General features: G+C 43.0%; 1 protein-coding gene across 1 annotated transcript in view; it reads right to left on the bottom strand.

Annotated features, from left to right (window-relative positions):
• SPRING1 (SREBF pathway regulator in golgi 1) overlaps positions 1-24,507 on the bottom strand; it is a 40,675-nt gene that overhangs the window by 13,700 nt on the left and 2,468 nt on the right. The gene's annotated exons all lie outside the window — the stretch shown is intronic.

Raw genomic sequence — 24,507 nt, 5'->3', positions numbered from 1 at the left:
GAAGCTCTGCACATACGTAGATATTTTATATTGCTTTCAGAGGAGTAACTCCACATCTGGCAGAATCATTAGAATGTCATTAGCCAGCCCTGAACAAGTTTTAGGCTGGCTTATGTCAATTCTGTGCATATTCTTTGCGCAGATGGTCTTTCATTGGCTGAGAGCGCTCAGCTGACGCTTTCAGGAAATGAATGACCGGTGGGATGGGCATCCAGCTCCTGCAGCTTTGCAGAAGCCAGATGCACATCACAGATTGTGTGGTGCCAGCTGGTACCCAGATGAGAGGGCAAACCATTGCAGTTTAAGTTGTTTAAGATATAAGCATCTGGTCAATAGGAAGCATGTCCAGTCAACTATCATGCACAATAGTTAGTTGATGGGAAACATCACAAGGGGGTTGCAGAAGCTGCTTGAAGTAATCTTGTCCACAAGACAACATAGTATCTACTTTGATATATTTTAACTGATTTGAAATGTGTATGCTAAAACACAGTTTGTATAAGTTTTTCATAAAGATTCCATCTTCATAAAAATAAAAAAAAATAAAAAATTAAATGCTGGTGTGAAAAGAGCTAAGTAAGATGGAGTTCAGGATAATGTACAGCTGCGAAAGAAAAATAATAATAATAATAATAATAATTCATGTTGCTGTAAGGTCATACATCCACAAAACAATTACAAGCACAGCACAAAACTTGCCAGAAACAAACAAGAAAACAAAAAAACACAATGCCATTTTCTTTCTCCGGATGGACAAAAACAAATTGTGAAAATGGACTTATTTTGACCAGAATGGTAATTCTCTAATTTACTAAAGCTAATTCCAGTTAGAATACAGCCATATTGAATCCATATCGAATCTGCACCAATCGGTCAGATGCATTCGGTGTCCAGTTTAAAATCAGTGCTCCTTGCACCTGAAACCTATACAAAAAGTATAGAATGTGGAATATGTACCAGACACCAATTTAAAAAAATTACATAAATAAAAATAATAATTAAAAACACAGAATTTATCTAACAGGATTCAAATACACAAATTATCGTTAACTTGCTTTTTGCATGGAAACAATAATTTAGGTACTATTTGCCTGCTGGTAGGACTAGCAGTCAGTGGGCAAATTGTTTAAAGAAAAAAAAAATTAAAACACACCTGAGCGGCACGAGGGTTGATCAGGTGGTAGCTGGCCAGCACTTGCAAGTAAAAAAATATTCCCATGAGAGATGTGACTTGCTTGTCAGGGCTCTCTGATTGGTTTCAAAGTGCAGCAATGTCTTTATATAAACTCATTCTGGTTTGTTTGTTTGTTTTTTTTTGGGGGGGGGGGTTTATTGTGTTGCATTTTTACATTTTCTGTCCATTTTTTATATTCAGGAAGCATCTGAATATGGATTACATTTTGGCCTAAATGGGGTCTAAAGAAAACAAATATTTATTATTAGGGTGGGGATGCAGGTAAGGCACTTTTATTTGAATAGGAAGTGACTAGAGGCTGGGGCACAATTTGGAGGAGGTGGGCAATGGCTTTTCCACCCCATCTATTGCATAATTAGAGCCTAGTGATAACTTCACTGGCCACTCCTCAGGTAGCCGTTATAGATCCTTCCTGGGTCATGGCTGCCTAAAATGCATCCAAACATTCAGTGCCTCCTCACTCTGCATGCAGACACTGAACTTTCCTCATAGAGATTAATTGATTCAATTCATCTCTATGAGGAGATGCTGATTGGCCAGGGCTGTGTTTGAATAATGCTGGCTCTGCCCCTGATCTGCCTCTTTGTCAGTCTCAGCCAATCCTATGGAGAAGCATTGTGATTGGAACAGGCTACCACTTCTGCTGGTCAGCAGGCAGGTCTAAAGGAAATAGAGCCAGAGCTAGCAGCTCCATACTTGAATACAAGTCAGATTTTACATTTTTAGGGAGGCATGGAAGGGACCAGGGTGGCTAAATGGTGGTTTTAACCCTATAGGGTCAGGTATACATGTTTGTGTTCCTGACCCTATAGTGCTCCTTTAACCCCTTAAGGACGCAGCTTCAAAAACTGGACTTACCCTTAAGGACACAAGCATTTTTTGCATTTTTTGCTGTTTGTGTTCAACCTCTGTTTGCATTTTTCTTATTTATTACACCAACACATGTTATATATCGTTTTTTAAAGGACAAAAAGGGCTTTAATCTGATGTGACATATACATATATAAATTCTTATTTATTATTAAAAAAATCCAAAAAAATGAAAAAGAAGTGAAATAAATTGTTTTTTTTCCCACAGTTCAGGCAATAATAACGTGTGTATAATAAGTGCAGCTTAAGGAAAGTAATTTAAAAAATATTCAATTAGTTGTTCTGATTTTCAGAGTACATAATATGTCTAGGATTTCAGCTTATTTTGAAAGTTACAGGTCACAAAATACAAGGAGTAAAAACTTTTTTTAATGTGGAGCAATTTTAGAATTTGGCATGTTTGTCTTGTAAGCTTAATAGCCATCACAGAAAGCAAAATTGCTGCACAAAAGTATATATTTATATAAAGCACACATCACAGGCTATTTACCAAAGGGTATTCTGACACTTTTTACGTAGCCATTTCGCTGTCAATCTCTGCTAAATCGTGTAGTAAAATTGTGTTTTTTTCAGATTTCTAACATACACACATAAAACAAGGATTTTTAATGTGTATTTCATAAAGTTGATATATACTACTGCTGTAGAAAACCCCATATTGTTTTCAGCCATATCAACAGAGTAAAACGATACCCCCAATCTATGTCCTTGCCACTATCCTGTGAAGTTATAGTGCCATAAAAGAGACCTGACCATTTCAGTTTTCACTGTGATAATTTTGATAGATGAATTTGATGGAGCAAGTCTCATTTTGGGGCATTGTAGCAGTTTAACTGTTGAATTTATCCCTCAATGACCTACCATTGGTGAAAGTAGACACTACAGTGTATCTCATATGGTATATATTGTGCCTTAGCGTGATGCCATTTTTTCACCAGTTTATGTCAAACTTTGTGGTAAAATATTTTTTTTTGCATTTTTTACATACACATTACATTTTGTTGGGGTCATTTTTCAAGTCTGGTATGTGCCACTGTGATCAAAACCCCATAATTATGCTCAGCAAACTCTTCTGAATAAAACAATACCCCCAATGTATGTCTTTGACACTATCCTGTGAAGCTACAGTGCCTTAAACGAGTCCTGACCATTACAGTTTTTACAATTAGAATTTTGATAAATGGATTTGGTGTGTCTATAGCACATTTTAGGGCATTGTAGCAGTTTGACAGTTAAAAGTACTCCATAAATGCATACCATTTGTGAAAGTAGACACCACGGGCTATGTCATATGGTATATTTTGAGCTTTATTATACAGTTATGTTAGCACCAATTACTTTCAAATGTTATCATATTGTTTTATTTTTGCATTTTTATACACACATGTTGTATTTTAGTAGTTAATTTTGGAATCTTGATATATGTTACTGTAAATTAAATCACAAAATTATTCTCAGCTATATTTTCTGAGTACAAAATTACCCCCTTTGTACACCTTAGCCAGGTTTTTGTGAAAACAATACAGGGCTAAAATCATACCCGGCCCATTACAGGTTTTTTTAAATGGCAAATTGACGAATGGTCATCGTTTCATTTTGGGGCATTTTAGTCGCTCATATATTTAAATAACGCCACCAATGCATACCATTTACAAAAGTGGACAACATGGGGACCCTCATATAAAATATTATAAGCTTTATTGAAGTGACATTTTGTTACCATTTTGTTTCAAAGTTTGTGGTATTCATTTTTATTTTAACATTTTTACATACACATCGTATTTCTGATGATTATTTTTTAAATATCCTGTTTCCCACTGTCATAAAATTATCTTAGCTGTACTCAGCAACATCTTCTCAGTACAAATATACCCCATATGCATATCTTTGGAAAGTAGCGATCTTAATATTAATCTAAATCTCTAATCCCAAACCAAGCCCTAATTCTAAACCAAATCCTAATCCTAAATCTAACCCTCAATCTAATAATAAACCATTACCACAATCCTAACCCATAACGTAATCCCATGTGTAACCCTAATTATAACCTTAATCCAAATCTCAATCCTACCTTTAGCAATAGTGTTAAAATGATTCCCCCTGCTGGTGTCAGCCGAGGAATTCCCTTGCTATATTCAGCAAGGGATGCCCGTGCTGACCCTAATCCTAATCTGAACCATAATCTGAATCCTAATCTGAAACATAATCCCAATACTACAATTAATTATAAACCTAATCTCAAACATAAACTTAATAATAAACCCAGTAATAAACCTGATAATAAATCTAGTACTTATGCTAAACCGAATAATAATCCTTAATTGTAATCCTTAATTTAATCTTAATCCCAAAGGTTTCCCTCTACTAATATCAGTGCTGATGTTAGTAAAGGGATTTTAAACTAAAACACAGTGGTATGTTGCTGCCATCTACTGGCTATTTTCAGTATTGCAGTCTCCCATCTCTTACATTGAAGACATTATTCCCAATGCAATGCGATCTGTGCTGGGCAACTAAAAATGCCCAGCACTGATCAGAATGGCATTTGGGCATAGAGGGTGATCCTCCAGGGTTTGTTCAGACCCTGGGGGTCTCCCAAGCACCAGATCACTTGAGAGAATGACTGTAGCTGAGCTTGATCGCTCAGCTGCAGTGTTCTTTGTGGATTTAAATGGCTACATGCAGTGCTAACTTTCAGCACTGCATGCAGCTCATCAAAATGTCTGGGGCCACTAAAAATGGCCCCAACTGACAGAGGGGTCCCCCAGGTTTCTAATGATACCTGGGTTTCCTAGTGTGAGCAGGGATTTAACCCTGCTCACACTGCATTGCTGTCTATAGGGATTTAAATCCCCATTAAAAGAGCTGCTTGCCGACCTCACTTTGAGCTCTGCATGCAGCTCATCAAAAAACCTGGGGCCACTAAAAATGGCCCCAGCTGACAGAGGGGACACCCAGGTTTCTAATTATACCTGGGTTTCCTAGTGTGAGCAGGGATTTAACCCTGCTCACACTGCATTGTGCTCTATGGGGATTTAAATCCCCATTTAAACAGCTGCATGCCGATCTCACTTTGAGCTCTGCATGCAGCTCAGCTGTCAGTCTGTGGACATTAAAAATGACCCCAACTGACAGAGGGGAGACCCAGGTTTCTAATGATACCTGGGTTTCCTGGTGTAAGCAGGGATTTAACCCTGCTTACACCACAATCTAGATATAGGCATTTAAATGCCTATTTAAGCAGATACATGCCGCGCTGACTTCCAGCACTGCATGTAACTCATCAAAAAGGCTGGGGTCACTAAAATGTCCCCAGCTGATAGAGGGGAGCCCCAGGTTTCCATTGATACCTGGAACTCCCTTGTGTTAGCAGGGATTTAACCCTGATCACACCAAATTGTAATAGTGGGGATTTAAATCCCCATTTAAATGCTTGTTTGCAGCGCTCACTTTGAGCTCTGCAAACAGAGCATCAGTCAGTCTGGGGACACTAATTCTGGCCCCAGGTGAGAGAGGGGAGCCCCAGGAATCAAATGATACCTGGGGCTCATAGTTACCAGCAAGGTAATAGACCCTGCTGGAAAAATACTGCATGACGGAAATGTTCCGTCATGCGTCCTTAAGGGTAGGACCAGCATGACGGAAAATTTCCGTCATGCGTCCTTAAGGGGTTAAGAACATGTCCTCTTGTTGTGGTAGTTTTTCTTCTTTTAAATATATTCTCAGCTTTTATTGTGTTCATTCCCTTCATGTATTTAAATGTTTCTATCATGCCTTGTCTTTCCTCCATTCTATACATGTTAAGATCCTTTAACTTTTCCTGGTAAGTTTTACTCTGCAATAATTGAACCAGTTTAGTAGCCCTTCTCTGAACTCTCTCCAAAGTATCAATATCCTTCTGGAGATACAGTCTCCAGTACTGCAAACAATACTCCAAGTGAGGTCTCTGTACAATGACATGTGCACTTACCTCTTTCTACTGCTAATACCTCTCCCTATACAACCAAGCATTCTGCTAGCATTTCCTGCTGTTCTATTACATTGTCTACAAAAATCTACTCAAGCTGCTGGATGAAAGAGTCCAGAGGCCCGAGTAAAAACTGGAACTGTAATGCCATTCGGAATGTTTGTAAAATCAAAAATTACTATTGTGCAGGAAAATACATAACGTGTACCCCTGCCTGAGTATCAGAAACCATACAAGAATTCAAATAAAGCCTGTTGGCTACCCTCCTAAATCACTGGTCCCTGAGTAGAACTATACCAAACTAACAGACACCTGACTTTAATGTTATTTAAGCAAGGTCAACGTCTGAACATTATAATGGAGTATACTCAAGGCAGACCTCAGGTACCAGTCCTAAACTACCCAAAACCTAATAGGTAATACATCTCTTGATTGATAATGCTCTGAATAAGTGAGGTGCTTCCCTGCGTAAGAAGCCCAATAATTGGTCTAAAAAATGTGACTAAATGCTAGTAAATTAGTTACAGTGCAAATACAATGTAATAGATTGCTACTGTATAATAACTGTATAATGTCAATAGCTAGACATTTAGCACACACATAAATGTAGCGAGTAGGCTATGTTGCAAAAAATAGTTAGACAAAAAATGCCAAATCTGCAATCCTTCCTATTACTAATAGATAGACTTCAGAGCATCCACAGTTAAGGCAAAGTATTAGACTGGTAAGGAGGTAAATAAAAATTAAATAAAAATTACATAGTGCTAATGTTCAGAACCATACTTAGAATGTTGGTTGCCTGCACATGGTGATAGTGCCCTGTGAGAAATAAGTGAAAAGAAAGAACCCAACGCGCGTTTCGGTGTATATTGCAATCCTGCCGATTCGTGTAATGGAATAAATCCAGCATAATGATTCGCTAGTGATAAATGAACCTGCACAGTTCTATGACTTAGTAACAGAGTCATTAACCCATCCTGTGCCATTAGCTATCACAAATGTATGGTGCTTAGAGAGCTCTAAATTGGTTAGATGCACCAATGGGTCTATGCATATTATGATAAGTGTTCCTGCTGAAAGCAGAAATATAGACAAGTGAGGCAAAGTCGATCCTAGGTGTCCCAAATTAGGTCCATAAAAAGATCATTCCAATTATCATCAAAGTGACACAGTTGCTCGTTCATGCTGTGTGCATGAAGAGCAGATCCCTTCATATGGATCCAGATAGACCGCACTATATTCCCGGTAATCAATAAACCTCATTCCTCAGAGGTTATTAAAAATTATTAATATATAAATTCATGGACCTAAAGAAAAGGGGGGGGGGGATAACTGTACATAGATCGCTAACTTGCCTTGTTTATCTCATTATCAATAATTGCAATGAGCAGGATCAGACGAAATCTTACCGTACTGACCCGGGTGGCCCAACTTCCACCAATAGGGGTCAGCAGAAGGTGCTATAACATCAATAAGTAAAGGGTGGACCGTACTGTACATATTTACAAACAAAGTGATAATTTTCTAAATACGTGCTAATTAGTTGCTGGCGTTTAATGTCTATTCAGAGATGAAGGACGTGTAAGAAAACCCCTCATTTAGGCCCGAAGGGGACAGTGTTTTAAGTTTGTAAATCCAATAACTTTCTCGTTGTAAAAGTTTTTTTTATCAATGTCCCCTTTTCTAGGGCCAGCTTAACTTTCTCTATCCCACTGAAACGTAGACCCTGTGCCGACCCACTGTGTTTCAATGTCAAATGACGTGAGATTTGTGTGTCGGTCTGTCTAGATGGATTTGCCGAGTTAATATGTTATAGAATGCGTTTTTTAAAAGGTCTAAACGTCTTGCCAACGTATTTCAGATTGTAGCTACAAGTCACAAGATATATTAGTCCGGCTGTCTGACAGTTGAATAAAGTATTCACTGTGTGAGTCTCCTATTACATTGTCTGCCTACCTTTAAGTAATCTGAAATAACAACCCTTAAATCCCTTTCCTCAGATGTTGAGGTTAGTACTGTATCAAATATTCTAAACTCTGCCCTTCGGTTTTTACACTTATCCACCTTAAATGTCAGTTGCCACAGCTCTGACTATTTTTCTAGTTTACCTAAATCACTTGCCTTTTGACTTACCCCTTCTGGAACATAAACCCTGTTGCAAATCTTTGTATCATCAGCAAAAATACATATCTTACCATCAAGACCATCTGCAATGTCACTAATCAAAATATTAAAGAGAATGGGCCCAAGTACAGATCCCTAAGGTACCCCATTGGTAACTAGATCTTGCTTTTAATATACTCCACTGACTACAACCCTCTGTTGCCTGTCACTCAGCCACTGCCTAACAATGTTGAATCCAAACTTAAAGATTGCAGTTAATTGATAAGTCTTCTATGTGTGACAAAAGCCTTACTGAAATATAGGAAAGCAATATCTACTGCACCACCCTGATTTATTATTTTAGTTACCCAATTAAAAATAAATAAATAAATAAATCAATAAGGTTAGTTTTAGGGATGCACCGAAATAAAAATTCTGGGCCCAAACCCCCAAATGATTTTTTATATATATATATATATATATATATATATATATATATATATATATATATATATATATATATATATATATATATATATATATATATATATATATATATATATATATATATATATATATAGTGTTCAAGTAGAGATTGTAGCCGTATTAGTCCAGTGATGTAGATGTAAAAAACAGATAACATTTGTATCTTGTAATACCTTTTTTATTGGACTAACATAATTTTTTAATGACAAGCTTTCGGGATAACCTCCCTTTCTCAAGTCTGAAATGCTTCAGACTTGAGAAAGGGAGGTTATCCCGAAAGCTTGTCATTAAAAAAAAATGATGTTAGTCCAATATAAAAGGTATTACAAGATACGAGTTTTATCTGTTTTCTATATATATATATATATATATATATATATATATATATATATATATATATATATATATATATATATATACACACACACACACACACACACACATGCAGAGGCTTGCACTCCTGGTGATAGTGATGGTGCCCAGTGCTGGTTTGGCACTGAAGTATGTAGATAATGGAATAAACCGCACTCCAGGGACTTAGTAGATGAAGTAAAACAACTTTTATTCAATCCATAAGAGTGTTGATGTTTCAGCTCTCACAAGGAGCTTTCATCAGGACAAATCTATTATTACTTTATTTTCTTTTTCAGACACTAAGGGGACGACTGCCTGAACACTCAGGCAGTCACCCTGCAGGCAGTCTCATAGACGTCCATCGCGATCTCATGGCCCAGGAAGGCCGGAAAGGAAGCAGGGGTACTGCCTGTCTCGAGAAGCAGTCCCCCTGGACCGGGATCGCTGGTCCAGGTAATTGTGCAGGGACAGGGGAGGTAACGATCGTTAGGGCGTACTATGCCGTCCTAATGGCGTTTAGGCTCATTAAATGCCGGGCGGCATAGTACACCCCAACGGCGTGAAAGGGTTAAGTAGCTTTATAGTAAGAAGGCATTTGAGCACAATTGGAAAAGCATGGCTAGTTTTCAGGCATGCATGCGAGATTTAAACAGCTGTGTTTACGGCATGTTAGAGTAACTACTTTGCAGCTATGATGTGGAATGAGTGTTTCCTTCCTTAGAACTTAGTATAGTTAGTTATAATTCAGTCTACTGTGAATGCTTGTTTAATCACTGTCATTATGCAGACCTAAACAATACAGACAGGTTTTATTAGTCCAGACTAGCTGTAGGGCAGGCCCAGACTGACCATCGGGCAAACCGGGCAAATGCCCAGTGGGCTGCGATGTCCATGGGCCGAGGCCGGCAGGGGAGATCACAGGATCTCCCCTGCCAGCCGCTGCAGGGCCAAAGCTATCCGAGCGCTGGCCCTGCTGTGTACCTTCATGGGCCGGTGGGGAGATCAAATATCTCCCTCACCGTCCCACAGGCACTTTACTGGGCAGCTGGGAGGGAGGAGGGAGGAGAGAGAGGACCTGGTTCTTCCTGTCGCGAGGTCGGAGCATTGCCGCGGTTACCGTGGCAACGTTCCGGATCTCGGGAGAGTAAACTCACCACCAGAACACCAGGGCTGCAATCTCCCCCCTCCCTGGGCAAAGGTAAGAAAGGAGGGGGGAATATAACTAAAAAAAAAAAAAAAAAAACAATGCACATAAGTAGCCATGTATTTAAATACATGGTTTATTTATCAAAAAAAAAATATATATATATATATATATATATATATATATATTAAGGCCTTTTGGCCTGTAATTGTGGGAGGGGCGTATGACTCACCTTCTACCTACTTAAGGGACACCCCTTACCTGGCTCCATACCGTCCGAGGTCAGCGCTGCATCCTGAATCCACTTCCGGTTCACGGACGGCGCCATCTTGCTTTCGGGAAAACACTGCGTTTCGTTGGTGTTAGCTGTGTCCAGGAACTCCTTTCAGGTCTTTCCTCCCGTCCAGCAACGCACAAAAACCCGGTCTTCATTGTTGATTGAGTCCTCAGGACTTCAAAAACGTAAGTCCGTCGCCCGGATCACTTCCCACGGCGTCGTGATTTTTCACGGCCTTACTTTACGGCCGCACGCTTTACGGCCAAGTCACAGGCGAATTAACCCTCTGGTTTCCGGAAACCTATGTACCGTGTATGTAGCAATCGTATGCATCCTTATTCAGTATTCACAGTATGTTACCATGTTTCTATTTATCCTTATAAAAATTTCTGTCAATTATCCTGGTAAATAAGCTTAATTATAGTCTTTTATTAAGTACCTCTGTATATATATTTTCATCTTGATACTTCATCTATTTTATACATACACACACACACACACAGACTGTATTTTATATACATATGATGTTTAAAGCATATCCTCCCTATTTCATGTGTTATAAATTATACTTAAGTTAGGGCTCAAGATATATTATTAAATTGGGATATATTAGTATAACATCCTGTTATACAACAGTTATGGTTAGCCTACATTACGGCTCCTTTTTCTGTCATGCTCGTACAACATACCACGAGCTCAAGGACACGGTCCTATTTTCTAAGAGTATAATGGAGATATGATGTTATTACAACCATGTACATTACGATTACATGGCACTAACTATTCAGGCCATTTCTTATCATACTCATACGAAATACCACGAGTATATAAGAACACGGTCCTACCTTCCACAGAGGGTTTCGGGTTGAATCACACGCATTGGTTCAACCACTCATACGTCACAACATTTTCTGCATAGATTGTCATTTCACATAATTTCACATGGCATTTACAAACTCAGGCCTTTTCTTGACACACTCAGACGACGTAACACGAGTATTCAAGAACACGGCATATACGTCTCACAAGACTTTCAGTTTTGAATCACACGTTCTGGTTCATACATTCATACGTTACTTTACAGCAACATTTATGATTCTGCATATTGTCATTTTCACATTAAAAAGTCCCTTACATTCCCAGATCAGTTTAGTGACATGCATATCATCTGATCACCTTCCATATATACACATTACACGGCCAATCCCCTGCTGCCAGGTATCGGACTCAGCGTAACGCTTGTCACCAAGCATGGGTAGTCATGTCACTATCCTACTCATAGACTTTTACACCTCCCACACATACTGCTAGAAGCCCTAATCCCAGCCTATACAGATTACACAGGTCTCACGGGATCCATTCTCACTCTATCCCTTTTTAGGTTTATCCAGGTTTTCATACCTGTCGATTCTCAAAACTTTATACATACTACCAGGTACGTAAGCCTGCTCACGTTGTAGTTCACATACGTTTCATTCTTCTAGGCCATAGAGTACTGGCAAGTTAGGGGTATAGGCCCAAATAGGTATCTCCCTTCTTGGCATTTCTGCCTATCGTTTAGTGGTCCGCGAGGCCAACACCCCGCCTCAACGTTTCGGAGGCAAACGCCATCGGGCCACACGTGAGTTAGCCGCCTCGCAATATTTATAGAGAGGGCCTCACCTGTCACTCCCTCCCCCTGTTTTCTTTTACTATCACCGAGAGGCCTACGATTCCTGCCACTACGACGGGTGGCCTCAATAACCCCTCGCACCAACTCATAGACAGAGCCTCTCATAGCCACTTGGCAACTAGCAGGGCCTCACCTGTCACCAAAGAACAAGATTAATGGTTTCGCCTTACCCGGCATAATTAGCCTGCCAGTACATCCCCTAGGATTTTTCCAAAGTGTCTGGCGCCTTCTCACAGTACGGGACAAGGTCCAACTGGAGCAAGATTGATACAGTTATTTTCTGCAGACACTTTGCAGGTCTGAGAACACCGGCCCGTGCATACTGCTCCTCCATGGCCATACTGCCAATTTTTGTCCTACCACTGCAAACGAACCTACTACCTCACAGGGCACTGGTTCCGCTGGTTCAGCAGAGGAAACGCCCAAAGATAAACTGGGTCGTCCTATCAAGTTTTTGGGGAAATCCCAAATATGTAATAATTTCAATGTCTGTGCATGTAATTACAGTGGATGTAGGTTATTGCATATATGTTCAAACATGCTTTAGAGCACAGGCGAAAACTATGTGTCCGAATAAAATGTACCCTAAGCAATACTTAACGGATATAAACATTTCTGTACTCACGGCATTACTGTCACAACATCCATCTAGACATCTGGTAGACTTCATCATCACTGTTCTATCACAAGGATTCCATACTGGTCTAATACACATGCCTACAGAAATCATTGAATGCCTTAATTTGCAATCTGCCCAACAAAACCCTACAGCGGTTAGCACACTTATTGCCAAAGAAGTGGCAGAGGGCTTCTTATTAGGACCCTTTCAGTCCCCTCCTTTTTCCACATGGAGGACAAATCCCATTGGTATTGTCACAGGGAAATCTTCCCACAAACAAAGACTTATCATCGATCTGTCTGCACCTCACACCTCTGCCACACCGAGTCTGAACTCCCTTATCCCCTCTGAGGAATTTTCTCTTCACTACTCCACCATAGATCACGCCATTACGGCTATCATGCAGGCAGGTGTCGGAGCACGGCTCAGCAAGACTGACATAACACATGCTTTCAAATTATTGCCTATCCACCCTACACTATGGCACCTGCATGGCATTAAGTGGGCCGGGCACTACTACTTTTTCTCACGTTTAACGTTTGGTTCAAAAGTAGTCCGGCCATTTTCGACATATTCGCCGAAACACTATGCTGGTTATTGTTAAATGTAGCCAGATGCCCTACAGTTATACACTACTGGATGATTTCTTACTGATCGAAGAGAATATTTCTCCACCCAGTAGCCTCATAGAAACCATCAGTCTTTTTAAACAGGTGGGCGTCCCAGTTTCCCCCACCAAAACCGAAGGACCAGATACAGTTATCACTTTCCTAAGAATCATACTAGACTCAGCCACAGCCAGCAAGGCAGCCTGCCACACACCAAGATAGAGAACATTCTTACCAACATCAACCTTTACTTACACCTCGGTACTTGCAACCGCAAGAATTACAATCTCTACTTGGGTCACTAAATTTTGCCATGCGCATTATACCCCAAGGCCGGGCTTTCATCTCACGACTCCTAAACATGTTCCCACTGTTTAGCATGATGCACACAGGTTACCCCTGGATACCCAGGCCACGGCAGACCTACTTATGTGGAGAAACTTTTAACCACCTGGAATGGGAAGCATGTTCCCCCCTGAATTGTCTGACTCTTCACCTACCATCTGGTCAGACGCGGGTCTACCACAGGTTTCGCAGTAATTTACGGGAATGAATGGCTTTGGGGTAGTTGGCCTCCAGAGGTTCAGGACCTGGAGAGTTTTTCAACTACTTCAGCTCTATTTGAGATATATCCCATTGTGGCAGCTGCCGTGACATGGGGGCATCTATGGGCAGGTTTGTCAGTACGTTGCTACTCAGACAACCAAGCAACGTACCACATCATAAACAAAGGTCGATCCAAATCACTGACCATTATGAGGTTCTTGAGGAAACTCACCTGGCTGGCCGCGTGTCACAATTTCTTCTTGTTTTGTGTGCATGTCCCAGGTGTATGCAACACGGCTGCTGACCATTTGTCTCGTTTAATTTACAGGCTTTTCGACAAATACTTCCGTCAGCTGCACGCACAGCCACGACCACTCCACCTTTCCACCAACTAGTCATGGACTAGACGCTATAATGCAACATAGCAGGACATTGTCACAATTAGCGCTATCCGCCAATACCCGGAAGACCTATGACAGGGCTTTCCTTCTATTCAAAAGATTTCTGTCATCACACAATATCGCACAACCTTTCATTATGACATCCTTGTTGGGTTTTGCTTCCTTTTTGCCACCTCAAACTCAAATTATCATACAACACAATCAAGCTATATCTAACAGGCATACAACATCACATGTTAACATTACAACCAAACAACACAAGTTTCATGTCCTCCTACCAGATCAAAAATATCCTTAGGGGTATTCAGAGATCCGAACCCCCACGTACTGCGCAAAGGCTACCCATAGACGTCAATATTTTCAAAGATCTATCCAAACTACTAGATTTAAAACCCTTTGCCAACAGCACAAACCTTGTTATTAAAACCGCCATCTATATGGCTTTTATGGGTTTTAAGACCAAGGGAATTTACCGCCATCTACACAACCCAGTCCACTCACATTCTGCTTCACTCACACTTAACAAAACACATGGATTACTATATCTTGCCTCTGCATCACTCCAAAACCAATCAACACGCACCTACGGTAGAGGTTAGATACTATCCTACCCACAACGAGTGGTGCCCAGTCACATTACTGGACACATATACCCAGGTTTTACAAGCATCACCATCTCAACCACTTTTGTCTACAAGGTTCGGTACTCACTACCACCACCTTCATGACCCACGTCAGGTCATTACTTACACAACTAGGCTTAAAAGCAAATAACTATTCGGGCCACTCCTTCCGCATAGGAGCAGCCACTACAGCGTCCAGTGCAAACATTCCAGTACATGTTATCAAGTCACTAGGGCGCTGGAAGTCCTCTGCATACTCTAGATACATACCTAACCCAGTACAAGAAGTTAGAAATGCCTTTCAAGATATGTCTGGTTAAAGTATGTATATTGCTCGTTTCGTAATAAATTTTGATTTTCTACTTTTGCCCTCTTTATTTACAGGTCTACCTCATCGTCGGTTCCGGCACACCACAACCGACTTGCTCTTGTAATACCATCCCACACCTAACAGTGTTTGTATCTTCTGTACTATCATTGAGGCCTTTTGGCCTGTAATTGTGGGAGGGGCGTATGACTCACCTTCTACCTACTTAAGGGACACCCCTTACCTGGCTCCATACCGTCCGAGGTCAGCGCTGCATCACCCTCTCACCCACTCCTCTTTATCAACTCCTTTTTCTTACATTTCTTCTTGGTGGGCCCTCTTTATTTACAGGTCTACCTCATCGTCGGTTCCGGCACACCACAACCGACTTGCTCTTGTAATACCATCCCACACCTAACAGTGTTTGTATCTTTTGTACTATCAGGAGCCCTTAACACAAATATATATATATACACACACACACAGCAAAAATAATCAGCTAATCAGGATTCATAAGTAAGAAAAAAAATACTTTACTCCATAGGACCATAGGACCTGGAGTGCTGATTATTTTTGCTGTATATCTATAGTGCAATTGAGCACCGGGTCTTAACATATTTTTCTATTGGTAGGAGTGCAAGGCTTTCTGTTCATTGTGTGTGTGTGTGTGTGTGTGTGTGTGTGTGTGTGTGTGTGTGTGTGTGTGTGTGTATATATATACACACACACACACACACACACACGCCTATATCTCCACCTTCACATACACACACAGTCCACCACAGACACAGTGCACCCCTCTCTCTCACACACAAATACAGTGCATCCTTTACACACACACACACACACACACACACAGTGGATTAGTCATACACACTGCACTTATCACACACACATACTGCACCACACACAAACACAGTAGTGCATCCTTCACACACACTACATTCTTTGTAAACACTCTGGATCCTCTACACACACACACACACACACACACACTAGATCCCCTATACACACTCTGGATTCTCTACACATACAAAAGATCCCCTATAGACACACAGTGCACCACACAACATGCCTTATACACACTACATCCCTTGTAAACACTTTAGGATCCTCTACACATACACACAAGAGATCCCCTATAAACACACACTGCACCACCTACACATTTCTGACATACACACTCTGGATCCCCTATGCACAGACTAGATGCTCTACACTCAAACATGCACACTACATTCTCTAAAAACACACTCTCTACAATTCATACACACACTACATCACCTACACACACACACATATATATATATATATATCCTACAGTCCCTTTGCACACATTTGTTACACCCCCTATACACACACTCTCTCTCACACTCTTCAATCCCTAGTCACACATATTACACCACAAACACATCACAACTGAAACCGACCAATTTACACAAAATGGGATAGGCCCATTTTCGGCCAAAATTTCGGTGCATGCCTAGTTAATTTGGCATGATCTCCCTGAAGTAAACCCATGTTGTCTCTGATCTTGAAATCCATGTGATTTTAGATGTTCAACAATCCTATCCTTTAACATGGTTTCCATTGCTTTCCCCACTACTGAAGTAACAATCACTGGTCTATAGTTGATAACTAGCTCATATTTTTTCCTAAACAGAGTTGAAATTATACTACCCTCCTAGAAAAAAGGGCAACAGGTGCTTATACACCCTTTGCTTCTCTAAATGCTCTGCAAAAATAAATATTTATAAAATAATTAAAAATAATATATATGCAAGATAAATCAGGGCTAAATTAAATTGTAAATATATAGGATCTCTGAACTTTTAAACTGAAATTATTAGAGGCTTATTTAAATAAAATGTCAAATACATTTACAGCTTTAAATGTGACCAAAAGATTCTAAATGATGTGTTAAAGGACCACTCTAGGCACCCAGACCACTTCAGCTTAATGAAGTGGTCTGGGTGCCAGGTCCAGCTAGGGTTAACCCATTTTTTTATAAACATAGCAGTTTCAGAGAAACTGCTATGTTTATAAATGGGTTAAGCCTTCCCCCAAATCCTCTAGTGGCTGTCTCATTGACAGCCGCTAGAGGCGCATGCGTGATTCTCACTGTGAAAATCACAGTGAGAGCACGCAAGCGTCCATAGGAAAGCATTGATAATGCTTTCCTATGCGACCGGCTGAATGCGCGCGCAGCTCTTGCCGCGCGTGCGCATTCAGCCGACGGGGCAGAACGGAGGAGGATCGGAGGCAGAGAGCTCCCCGCCCAGCGCTGGAAAAAGGTAAGTTTTACCCCTTTTCCCCTTTCCAGAGCCGGGCGGGAGGGGGACCCTGAGGGTGGAGGCACCTTCAGGGCACTATAGTGCCAGGAAAACGAGTACCGTATATACTCGAGTATAAGCAGAGTTTTTCGGCACATTATTTGTGCTGAAAACCCCCCACTCGGCTTATACTCGAGTTAATGTCTGTATTATGGCAATTTACATTGCCATAATACAGACCAGGACCGCCGGGCTCATTACAAGCCTGGCGGTCCTGTTGGGGGCTGGCAGCGAGCTGTTACTTACCTCCCAGCAGCTCCTGTCAGCTCCTCCGTGCAGCTCCCCTCGAAGCTCCGTTCTGCTCACAGAGTAAGTCTTGCGACACCCGCGGTCGTCAAAACGTTGGCACGCAAACCGCGAGACTTACTCTGTGAGCAGAACGGAGCTGACAGGGGAGCTGCACGGAGGAGCTGACAGGAGCTGCTGGGAGGCAAGTAACAGCTCGCTGCCAGCCCCCCCACTGAACAGCTAATGCCACTGGACCACCAGGGATTAACAGAGCCCCCCTCCCTGGCCAGGCAACAAGCAGGGAGGGGGGACAAAAAACAATTAAAATAAAAAATAAAAATAATAATATTAAAATAAAATAATAATATTAAAATATAATAATATTTAAATAATAATAATAATAATAATATTAAAATATAATAATAATAAAATATTAAAATTAAAATAATAAAAATGCCCTCCCCTCACCCAGTTTACACACACTACACAAACACACACACACTGCATTATATACACACAATGTATTCACACAAACACACACTGCATTATATATACACACTGCATTCACACAAACACACACTGCATTATATACACACACTGCATTCACACAGACACACACACACACTGCATTATATACACACACTGCATTCACACAAACACACACACACACACACACACACACACACACACTGCATTATATACACACACTGCATTCACACAAACACACACACACACACACTGCATTATATACACACACTGCATTCACACAAACACACTGCATTATATTCACACATTGCATTCACACAAACACACAATGTATGAATGTAGTGTGTGTATATAATGAATGCAGTGTGTATATAATGAATGCAAACACACACTGCATTCATTATATACACACACACACTACATTCATTATATACACACACTGTAAATAAATATTCAATTAATGTAATATTATTGCGATCTAATTTTTTTAGAAATGTACCAGTAGCTGCTGCATTTCCCACCCTAGGCTTATACTCGAGTCAATAAGTTTTCCCAGTTTTATGGGGTAAAATTAGGGGCCTCGGCTTATATTCGAGTATATACGGTATGTTTTCCTGGCACCATAGTGGTCCTTTAAGCAGCCAGCCCAATTTACTAGAATAGCATAAGTACCAACAAATACCAACACCATCACCATGGTGATAACAGATTATGCGGATTCAATATCAGCAACCAATTCTAGCCAAATATTTGGAAAGCTGGACTCTACAACCTATACTCTACACAACAAATACCCGGGTATTCTACAAACACAACCTCCAGCAATGTATCTAAGGAATATAAACTTCTACAGGCCTTTACAGACTTTGGATTACAAATACAATTACTACTTTTAATTTTGGATTACAATTCGTATCCGGATCTATCCAAGAATATCTTACTCTGAAACTTGGTGTTCTTTTCAATTCTTTCCCAGACAAAAGCTTTGCTCACTTTAATCAACCACCTTTACAGGTAAAGATGTCACTACGGATGTTTTACTGTTACAATAATGATCAAAGATGCTGGGAGCACAAAAAACCTAAAGACTGTTGGAGAACTTTGGTTTACTAATTTAAGGAAGAAATGCTCTACAATGCCCACAGTTTAATGGAGAGGGTGTTATGGGCAAATGAAAATATTACAAGTTTTAGAATGAAATGTTGTATTTCTTAAACTGTGTACTTTGTCTTTAAGAGATATTGCAAACTGACAAGGTGTTAGAAATGGAACATATTGTTTTTCAGAACTGTTTCTTTAAGCAATAACCTCAGTGCATAATATGTTTGCGCCATTTTGTCCCAGACGCATTACAATAACAATAATACATAAACAAGCCTCAAGGCTATGCTACGACTCTTTCAGTGCACAATATACTGTGGTAACCTTAGTAGATAAGGATGTTCAGACTTTAAATGCCATCTTGAACTAAATCAGGAAAATTTCCATGACTTATGCACCCTTTAGTTATGGCCTTGTATGTTTGCCAAATTAAGGGAGGTCCTAAAATGAATAAAGTAAAATAAGTGTAACTTGTTCATATATGAACTACGGTAACCCTAAAATGGAGACACCTAAGGTATAAATAGGTGTACTTTTAAATGTTAAGCGACAGAGGAGAGACTTGGAGACAGATGCTGCTCCATCTTAAAATGACAGAGAGGCTGACATGATGACATGTTCAGAAGGGTGTTAACCTATTAATGCAAGCATTTAGTTTAATCTTATGAACTCTGCTATAATGGATTTTATATACCGTATATACTCGAGTATAAGCCGAGTTTTTCAGCCCATTTTTTGGGCTGAAAAACCCCAACTCGGCTTATACTCGAGTCAAGGTCTGTATTATGGCAATTTGCATTGCCATAATACAGACCGGGGGAGAGGGGGGCTGGCAGAGCTGTAACTTACCTGTCCTGCAGCTCCTGTCAGCTCTCTCCTCCTCTGCGCCGTCCGGTCAGCACCTCGGTCAGCTCCCAGTGTAAATCTCGCGAGAGCCGCGGCTCTCGCGAGACTTACAGTGTAAGCTGACAGAAGAGCTGACCGGACGGCGCAGAGGAGGAGAGAGCTGACAGGAGCTGCAGGACAGGTAAGTTACAGCTCTGCCAGCCCCCCTCTCCCCCCACTAAACTGCAACTGGACCAACAGGGAAGGAGAGCCCCCCTCCCTGCTATGTATCAAGCAGGGAGGGGGGACGAAAAAAAATATATATAAATAAAATAAGAAATAATAATAACAAAAAAAGGGGTATAAGGACCACTATGGGAGGGAGGGGGGGGGGGGATAAGGACCACTATGGGAGGGAGGGGGGGGGGGATAAGGACCACTATGGGAGGGAGGGGGGGGGATAAGGACCACTATGGGAGGGAGGGGGGGGATAAGGACCACTATGGGAGGGAGGGGGGTATAAGGACCACTATGGGAGGGAGGGGGGTATAAGGACCACTATGGGGGGGGGGGGGTATAAGGACCACTATGGGAGGGTGGGGGTGGGTTAAGGACCACTATGGGAGGGAGGGGGGTATAAGGACCACTATGGGAGGGAGGGGGGTATAAGGACCACTATGGGAGGGAGGGGGGTATAAGGACCACTATGGGAGGGAGGGGGGTATAAGGACCACTATGGGAGGGAGGGGGGTATAAGGACCACTATGGGAGGGAGGGGGGTATAAGGACCACTATGGGAGGGAGGGGGGGTATAAGGACCACTATGGGAGGGATGGGGGGTATAAGGACCACTATGGGAGGGATGGGGGGGGATAAGGACCACTATGGGAGGGAGGGGGGGGATAAGGACCACTATGGGAGGGAGGGGGGGGATAAGGACCACTATGGGAGGGAGGGGGTATAAGGACCACTATGGGAGGGAGGGGGGTATGAGGACCACTATGGGAGGGAGGGGGGGGGATAAGGACCGCTATGGGAGGGAGGGGGGGTATAAGGACCGCTATGGGAGGGAGGGGGGGTATAAGGACCGCTATGGGAGGGAGGGGGGGGATAAGGACCGCTATGGGAGGGAGGGGGGGGATAAGGACCACTATGGGAGGGAGGGGGGGGATAAGGACCACTATGGGAGGGAGGGGGGGATAAGGACCACTATGGGAGGGAGGGGGGGATAAGGGCCACTATGGGAGGGAGGGGGGGATAAGGACCACTATGGGAGGGAGGGGAGGATAAGGACCACTATGGGAGGGAGGGGGGGGATAAGGACCACTATGGGAGGGAGGGGGGGATAAGGACCACTATGGGAGGGAGGGGGGTATAAGGACCACTATGGGAGGGAGGGGGGTATAAGGACCACTATGGGAGGGAGGGGGGTATAAGGACCACTATGGGAGGGAGGGGGGTATAAGGACCACTATGGGAGGGAGGGGGGGGATAAGGACCACTATTGGAGGGAGGGGGGTATAAGGACCACTATGGGAGGGAGGGGGGGTATAAGGACCACTATGGGAGGGAGGGGGGGTATAAGGACCACTATGGGAGGGAGGGGGGGTATATGGACCACTATGGGAGGGATGGGGGGTATAAGGACCACTATGGGAGGGAGGGGGGGGTATAAGGACCACTATGGGAGGGAGGGGGTGGGATAAGGACCACTATGGGAGGGAGGGGGGGATAAGGACCACTATGGGAGGGAGGGGGGGATAAGGACCACTATGGGAGGGAGGGGGGTATAAGGACCACTATGGGAGGGAGGGGGGTATAAGGACCACTATGGGAGGGATGGGGGGTATAAGGACCACTATGGGAGGGATGGGGAGGTATAAGGACCACTATGGGAGGGAGGGGGGTATAAGGACCACTATGGGAGGGAGGGGGGGGATAAGGACCACTATGGGAGGGAGGGGGGTATAAGGACCACTATGGGAGGGAGGGGGGTATAAGGACCACTATGGGAGGGAGGGGGGTATAAGGACCACTATGGGAGGGAGGGGGGGATAAGGACCGCTATGGGAGGGAGGGGGGGTATAAGGACCACTATGGGAGGGAGGGGGGGATAAGGACCACTATGGGAGGGAGGGGGGGATAAGGACCACTATGGGAGGGAGGGGGGGATAAGGACCACTATGGGAGGGAGGGGGGGGATAAGGACCACTATGGGAGGGAGGGGGGGGATAAGGACCACTATGGGAGGGAGGGGGGGATAAGGACCACTATGGGAGGGAGGGGGGGATAAGGACCACTATGGGAGGGAGGGGGGGGATAAGGACCACTATGGGAGGGAGGGGGGGATAAGGACCACTATGGGAGGGAGGGGGGGATAAGGACCACTATGGGAGGGAGGGGGGGATAAGGACCACTATGGGAGGGAGGGGGGGGATAAGGACCACTATGGGAGGGAGGGGGGGGGATAAGGACCACTATGGGAGGGAGGGGGGGGATAAGGACCACTATGGGAGGGAGGGGGTATAAGGACCACTATGGGAGGGAGGGGGGTATAAGGACCACTATGGGAGGGAGGGGGGTATAAGGACCACTATGGGAGGGAGGGGGGTATAAGGACCACTATGGGAGGGAGGGGGGGGATAAGGACCACTATGGGAGGGAGGGGGGGGATAAGGACCACTATGGGAGGGAGGGGGGGTATATGGACCACTATGGGAGGGATGGGGGGTATAAGGACCACTATGGGAGGGATGGGGGGTATAAGGACCACTATGGGAGGGAGGGGGGTATAAGGACCACTATGGGAGGGAGGGGGGTATAAGGACCACTATTGGAGGGAGGGGGGTATAAGGACCACTATGGGAGGGAGGGGGGGTATAAGGACCACTATGGGAGGGAGGGGGGGTATAAGGACCACTATGGGAGGGAGGGGGGGTATATGGACCACTATGGGAGGGATGGGGGGTATAAGGACCACTATGGGAGGGATGGGGGGTATAAGGACCACTATGGGAGGGAGGGGGGGTATATGGACCACTATGAGAGGGAGGGGGTGGGATAAGGACCACTATGGGAGGGAGGGGGGGGATAAGGACCACTATTGGAGGGTGGGGGGTATAAGGACCACTATGGGAGGGATGGGGGGTATAAGGACCACTATGGGAGGGAGGGGGGGTATATGGACCACTATGGGAGGGATGGGGGGGATAAGGAACACTATGGGAGGGAGAAGGGGGATAAGGACCACTATGAGAGGGAGGGGGTGGGATAAGGACCACTATGGGAGGGGAGGGGGAAGTAAGGACCACTAGGGGAGGGGAGGGTAAGGACCACTAGGGGAGGGGTGAGTCAGGACCACTGGGGGGTGAAGGAACACGGGGTGGGGAGGTAAGGACCACTGAGGGAGGAGGAGGGGAAGTCAGGACATATGGGGGGGGGAGGGGGCGGCAAACATTTTTTTGCCTACGGCAACAAATATCCTTGCACCGGCCCTGCACACACTGCATTCACACACTGCATTCATGCACACACTGCACTCATACACACACACATACGCACACACTGCATTCATTATACACACACTGTAAATAAATATTCAATTAATATATTTTTTTTAGGATCTAATTTTATTTAGAAATTTACCAGTAGCTGCTGCATTTCCCACCCTAGTCTTATACTCGAGTCAATAAGTTTTCCCAGTTTTTTGGGATAAAATTAGGGGCCTCGGCTTATACTCGAGTATATACGGTATCTATATTTATATTTTTATATAATAAATATCAAAAAGACAAAACTATTGCTTCCAAGACAATCCTTATTTTATTCTCAATTATTTATATATGTTAAATAGAGGATCTCTTACACTAACTATATAAAATTATGGCTAAGATATCTGTATGGTTAGCCCTACTAAGTTCTATGCTTTAAGACATTATAGTGGTAAATAAGGGAACCAGCCGCGGTTACAAGTCAAGTAGTGGGTAGGACCCCTCCATGCAAAAAGACAAGTTATTCGGTCAGGCTAGATATTTGTGAGGAGATTGTGAAAACCCATGCAGGCCTGGTGTGTACAAGAGAACGGTACCCGAGTTAGCAAGTCGGCCCATCCGGGCATGAGCAGGCTGGTTAGAGGTTCAGGGTGGGTGGGCATTTATGGAAGGAGAGTGGGGTTTAACTGATCTATTTACGTCTCAGAGTGGGAGTATGTGAAACCCTGTGTGTGGACCACCATCTGCCTATATGAGTCCCACCATAGAAATAAAAAGAAAAGCAATAAAGAGCAGAAAAAAACACACAAAGAGAAAAAAAAAAACACACATGTATCGGTAGTAGTGGTCCCATGGAGTGTTCAGTGCCAGG

The sequence above is a fragment of the Pelobates fuscus genome, chromosome 5 (assembly GCF_036172605.1).
Source record: "Pelobates fuscus isolate aPelFus1 chromosome 5, aPelFus1.pri, whole genome shotgun sequence".
Taxonomy (NCBI): domain Eukaryota; kingdom Metazoa; phylum Chordata; class Amphibia; order Anura; family Pelobatidae; genus Pelobates; species Pelobates fuscus.
Note: the sequence above shows the minus strand (reverse complement) of the source record. Positions and strands in the feature narration are given on the sequence as shown.